Raw genomic sequence first — 6544 nt, forward strand, 5'->3', positions numbered from 1 at the left:
GACGATCCGGATACGCCCCTTCCCCGCCCAGCGAGCGACCGGCTGACGCACGCTCCCAAGGCCGCCGGGCGGATTGTAAACGCCGCAGCCTGCCGGCCAATCAAGAGGCCTCAGGGTCGCCAGGACACGCCCCCCACGCCTGCCGCCAACTCAAGCATTTACGTAACACTCAAGGGGCCGCTCTACCCGCCTCGCGCTGGAACTCTTCGGTAGGTTAGCCGGAGACCGCGGCAGTCTCGGGACGCTGTTCCGGTCCCGAGGTCCCTGCATGTGACCCTGGCCGAGGCGCTGGAGTAAGCCGCGGCTTGTGGCTGCTTCCCTGTCCGACGCGGAAGTGCAGAGCTCGGGGTCAAGTGGCTGGGGCTGAGCCCGCGCTGGCCCGGTGCTTGGGGCACCTTGAGGTACTTGGGCCTGAACTCAGGACCTTGCACTCGACCAGTGGTGTCACTAAGCTACATCCCCAGCCCCTTTCTCTCCTTATTTACAAAAGCTTTGTTTCCATTATTTTCCTTCTCTTCGCTTGTTTGTTCTTATTCCTTCATTACTTTCCCTCTTCCTCCCTTGTTCCCAAGACTTGAGAGGCACTTGGATATTTTTCACATGCCAAATATTAAATATTAAAAGATATATATGAGACTGGGAAATTTAAAAATAACTACATATTAGGTGATTTTTAAGAAATTAACCTTTGTATCTAGGCGTGGCGGCCTGTAATTCCTAGTCACTTGGGAGGCAGGACTGCTGCAAGTTCAAGGCCAACCTGGGCTACATAGGGAGTTCAAGGCCAGCCTGGAGTACATAGCGAGACCCTGTCCCCGCCGCAAAAGAAAAAAAATTAACCTTTGTAGTTGTACTTGTTATTTAAAAGTCTCTCTCAGATTCATACAGAAGTATTTAGCGACAAAATGTCTGGTTTGTTTTAAAATAATTTTGGGAGGAACAGAGTAGATGAAACAAAATTGATCATATTGATAGTTACGAAACTTGTCAGTACATGAGGAATTTTTCATATCACATACAAATTTTGTAAATGTTTGACATCTTCATAATAAATTATTTTATATCTGTGTCTTTTTGTCTCTGCCTTCATGTGGTGGACTTCCACATTTTGTTAGTTTTTGCTCATTCTTCAAAACCCTAAATAATAGACTAGATGAAACCTGAAAAATTTAAGTGGATAGAGATGGTGCTGAAACTTAGTAGTACTACTGTTTTTTTTTTTTTTTTCTTTTGGTTGTTTAGTGAGACAGGATGTTGCTATGCAGTTCAGGCTGGCCTTGAACTCACTGTGTAGCCCAGGCTGGTTCAAACTCATACTTAGCCTCCTGTCTCAGCCTCAGGTGCTGAGATTAAGGGTGTGCACTACCACATTTGGCTAAAAAATACAGGTTTTCAAACCTTCAGTCAAAACCTATATGGGATGCTGGGTGTGGTGGTGCAGGCCTGTAATCCTAGCACTTGGAGGCTGAGGCAGGAGGATTGCTGTGAGTTCGAGACCAGCCTGGGCTACATAGTGAGTTCAAGATCAGTCTCAACTACATAGTGAGACCCTGTCTCAAAAAACCAAAAAAAAAACAAAAACAAAAAACAAACAAAAAACTATATGGGATGAATTTTAACCACAAAACAAGTTATTTAAACACATATTTTTTCCTAATGCCATATATTCGCAGATTCCCTACCACTGAGCTCCACCCAATTTTTTTTTTCTTTTTGGTACCAGGGATCGAACTCAGGTCCTTGCACTTGTGAGGCAGGTGGCACAACCACTGAGCTAAATCCCCAGCCCTATACCCAATTTTTTAATGTTAACATAATTTCGTTACTGGTACCTCTTTGTTCATTAGAATAATCTTCCCAACATGCTCAATGATTTTATATGAACAATATATTTGGTAAATATTTGGTTTTTTAAATGCCTTCCAAGAGATTCCACTGTTTGGATTCCCCTTCTGAAGAAGCCAAGACCCTTGTTTTTTCTTCTTGCCAATAAAAATTCTCCTAACCTCATTTTGGTTCACAATTTCATTTGTTGACATTGAGACCTCAAACTTGGTTTTTACAGAATTAACTTTCATATTTTGGAGGTCCCACTGAGATATAAGATTAATAGGAGGTAAGCCCCAAGTGAGTTTTTATTGTGCCTTTCTTCTTGTAATATCCTCTTGTAACTGTGATTACATTTAGGAGACAGAGAATTGTACTCTGTCTTCTTTACTGGGTAGTCTTATAGCCTTTGTCTCCTGTCATTTGTGTTGTGGTAGAGTAGATTTGGGGAACATGCCTCATATAAAAACTTAGGACCCTGTTTGCCAATTTAAAAGGCAATCATAACTGGATGCTCCTCTGAAAGCTCAAGGAAAAGGTTTCACTGGGACAGTCTGACCTGATCTTCCTTTTGTACCTGAGGAAAGAAATGAAGAGCCAGCTCTTCTTCTTTTTCTTCTTTTTGTACCAGGACTTGAACCCAGGACCTTTTGCTTTTGAGGCAGACAGTGGAACCACTGAGCTAAATCCCAGCCTGAGCCTGATCTTCGGATTTGATCTTCCTCAGGTGAGAGAGCCATTTTTAGCTCTCCAGTGCCCTTGTTCTTGATCTGAAAAGACTAATGGCTGTTAAGTGAATTTTTCCATTAACTCACTGCAAGCAGGATGAGGACATCTCACTGCTAAGGATACTTAACTCCAACTTTCTCCTTCTGATTTTTCTTTTTTCTCAATTTCTGGAGGCATGTTTTACTAAAGACCCAGAGACCCAGCCGGAGAAGCTTTTAGTTCCAATCATCTTTTTGCTATTTGTGTAGCGAGGGTTGAGAAAGTAGTGACGAGCACAGAGAGTTACTGTTGGATTAGCCACTCTTTTATGCCTTCTCCATTGCTCTTCCCCCATGGAGTAATACCTGGTAGGGTGGACTAATTGGTCATTTGAGGCAGATGATTTCCTTGCTAGAACAGAATACAGTCTTAAAGCCCTTATGAGTTCCATGGCAGCTTTACAGAAAAAACAACAATAACAAACAGATATTAAGGGAGCCAATAGCACCACCCCTAGTCTCCAGAGGACTGCCTCTCCTTTGCCATGATATCTCTCCAGAGCATAGCCCCAGGTCAGCAACTGACTTCTACACTCAGTGGTATGCTAACTGAGGGCTGAGAAAGGAAAAGCCTGTAGCTAGTAAGTGGTCACAGGAATTTGAAGAGAGGGACACAGGCACTGAGCAGAGTGGAAAATCTGGTTCTGTTTCATTTCCTCAAGCATCTCCAGCTCAACAGTGCTGGCACTGGACGGGTCAGGTCTGAGGGATGCCATAGGTACAGAGACAGAACAAGCAGGGATGGGCAGGGATACCTCCTCTCTCATTTTTCTCAGAATGGAAAAGCTTGACATGGAGCTCCATTTCCCCCACCCCTCAGAATGCATACTTGAAAGCTAGGACTCCTTTGAACCTGAGCTCCAAGGAAGTGTCACCTAGCATTTTTCTACATCCATACTGGGCCTGAGCACCCCCTGGAAAATGGGAAAAGCAGTTGCCAAAAGAAAATGTAAATTGCACCTACACATTTAATGGATATGCCCCTTTGGGAACATTTATATAAAAAACAGTTGTGGTTTTCAAAAGAGTGTACTTCCTGTAATGATTCTAACACAGATTCTATTTTCCCATCAACTTAGCATTTTTCTACATCCATACTGGGCCTGAGCACCCCCTGGAAAATGGGAAAAGCAGTTGCCAAAAGAAAATGTAAATTGCACCTACACATTTAAGAGATATGCCCCTTTGGGAACATTTATATAAAAAACAGTTGTGGTTTTCAAAAGAGTGTACTTCCTGTAATGATTCTAACACAGATTCTATTTTCCCATCAACTGACTGGAGACCTGTACTGTGATCCTTCTTTTTTTTTTTTTTTGTACCAGGGGTCAAACTCAGGTCTTTGTGCTTGTGAGGCAGGCGGTGGAACCACTGAGCTAAATCTCCCCGCCCCCTCACTCCCTTGAGGTTGTTCTTAAAACAAGTCCTTGCTCTCAGTGGTTCTGCCACCTTGCAAGCTCAGCTTCTACAGTTGGATCCCTGGTACCAAAAAACAAATTAAAAAAGTCCTTGCTTTCAGCGGCATAAAAAAGATATGACTTTAAGCCCTAAACCCAGTTTTGTAATAAGGAGGACTAAAAAACAAGGATTCCACCTAGGAATTTATAGGTCTTCTCTCTTTACCATTCTGACTCATAAATATAATGAGTCATATAATATATGTGACATACAATGTCATATAATGTTAACTAACAAGAAAACTCAAGGTAGCTTTTAAAATATTAAAGAAAAATACCATTATGACACATAAAAAACTGATGATCCCTAGGAAAAGTTCTGATTGATCTATTTATAGTTATAAACCTAAAACTACAAAAGATTATTATAATTCAACATGGCCATTCTAGAGAACATCTAGAGTGTTCTCTGATTAAATGTATTTGTTTCATATGTTCTATATGTTTTCTTGTCTGCCTGCCTGCTGGTTTAATCTGGTTACAGTACCTATATAACTTCTATACTCCCCCTGTATAACTTCTATACTCCCCTACTTACCGGGGATCAAACTCACGACCTTTCCCTTGCTAGGCATTCACAGTACCACTGAGCTAAATCTCCAGCCCCGGTTACAGTACCTGTGGCTGCTTCATTAAAGATTGCTTTGGGGCACATACCAATTCACATTTTTTTCTGCCCTTGTAACTTCTTTTTTTTTCTGGGCTTTCCATGGAAAATAGGTTGTATAGGTTTTTTGGGGTAGCTATACTCTCTTAAAACGTTAATGAGTGAAGGCTGATAGGCTTGAGGCTTACATAAGATTTGTAAATAAAAGTCTTAAAGGGCCAGAGATTTAACTCAGTGGTTCTGGTGCCTGCCTCACAAGCATAAGGACCCAAGTTCGATCCCTGGTACCCCCGCCAAAAGCCTCAACTTGTTGGGCCAACATAATAAAAGCGTTAAAGTGTGGTAATATAGAAGTTACGTATGATTTAAATTCATATGTATGCTTCTGTGTGGTAACTTTCAGGTGTATATTATCCTTCAAAAATTCCACTTAAATTGTCTTATACATCAATAGACGTTCATGATATTACCTCACATGCTTGTTGTTCACGTAGCTTAACAGTAGGCTAATTTAAATCAGTTTTTAAGAGTAAAGATGTCTTTCAAATTGGTGACATGTTTCCCTCCCAGTTGTTAGCCAATCTAGATAATATAAAAAAAATTGATTTTTTTTAGTGTTTTTTATTGTTTTCTGTGTACACTAATTGAAGAGTTTTTGCTGTGATTAAACATTTTATATATAATTCACAATTTATATATAATTCACAATTTATTTATAATATATATTTTTTTTAATTCCCAGAAGAATTAAAAGCTGTGGTTAAACATTTTATATATACGGCCAGGAATTTAGCTCAGTGGCACCATGTCTGCCCTGCAAGTGCAAAGTCCTGAGTTCAATCCCTGATACCACAAAAAAAATGATATATACATATGGCTTGAAAGTATTAACTGCTATGATTTTCTTCTCATGCATCATCAAAAGTAATTGTTAAGATAAATAAGTGGAACCCTTGTGTTTGGGAACTACTGGACAAAACTACTCTCTGTGGCTGAAAGATCAGCTGCCTAAATCAGTTTGCTTCAGCTTTCTCCACTGATGGGTGGCTTCCCCAGTTTTATCCAGCCTCCTACAGAGCCCCATGCCAATGAATGTTGTTAAACATTATCTATATCTATATCTATATCTATATCTATATCTATATCTATATATCTATATATCTATATATAATTATATACTACAATTAAATCATTATGTTATAATTAAATTATATTATGATTATGTTATAATTAAGTTATAAGTAAAGGTTAAGTTGTTACGTCTAAAGTAATAAGATTTTTAAAGATATTAGAATGGAGAAAAAAAGAGGTTCTTTTGTTCTTCAATATCAGCGGCTTACCTCATAAGGCCAATTAATAAGAAAAGAAAAAGAGGATTCTGTGATTCCATGCAGGCTCTAAACCTCTCCACTGGTGCCACCCCCAGCCGGGTTGGGGCACCCTCAATCCTACAGTCACCCCAAAACACAAACTGAAAAGGAAAAGCCACTTACAAAGCCGGGGTAAGTGGGACTTTCAGAGAGATGGCAGAGTGATGAACAGCAGAGAAACAGCCTCTCTAAGATCTGGTGTCCAGATACTGCAATAGAGCAACATGGGGAACAGCAGGAGAGAACCCAGCAAGGATCTGAAGGGAGAGCTGAAGTCCTGTGGAGAGCAAAGCGAAACTTCAGTGAAGAAGAAGGAGCTGGCAAGGGGCCCTTTTTCCTGCGCCCTCCTGACTCACTGTGGGGAGAAAGGAACCCTTCTGCACACTTGGGAGTGCAGACTGGTGCAGCCACTGTGGAAATCAGTGTGGAGATTCCTCCAAAAATTAAAAGTAAAAGTTCCATTCCACACAGCTAAACCACTTCTGAGTGTCTTCCCAAAAGAATTAAAAGCATCAC

Source organism: Fukomys damarensis, unplaced genomic scaffold (assembly GCF_012274545.1).
Source record: "Fukomys damarensis isolate Sample0158 unplaced genomic scaffold, DMR_v1.0_HiC HiC_scaffold_26, whole genome shotgun sequence".
In the NCBI taxonomy this organism is placed as follows: Eukaryota; Metazoa; Chordata; class Mammalia; order Rodentia; family Bathyergidae; genus Fukomys; species Fukomys damarensis.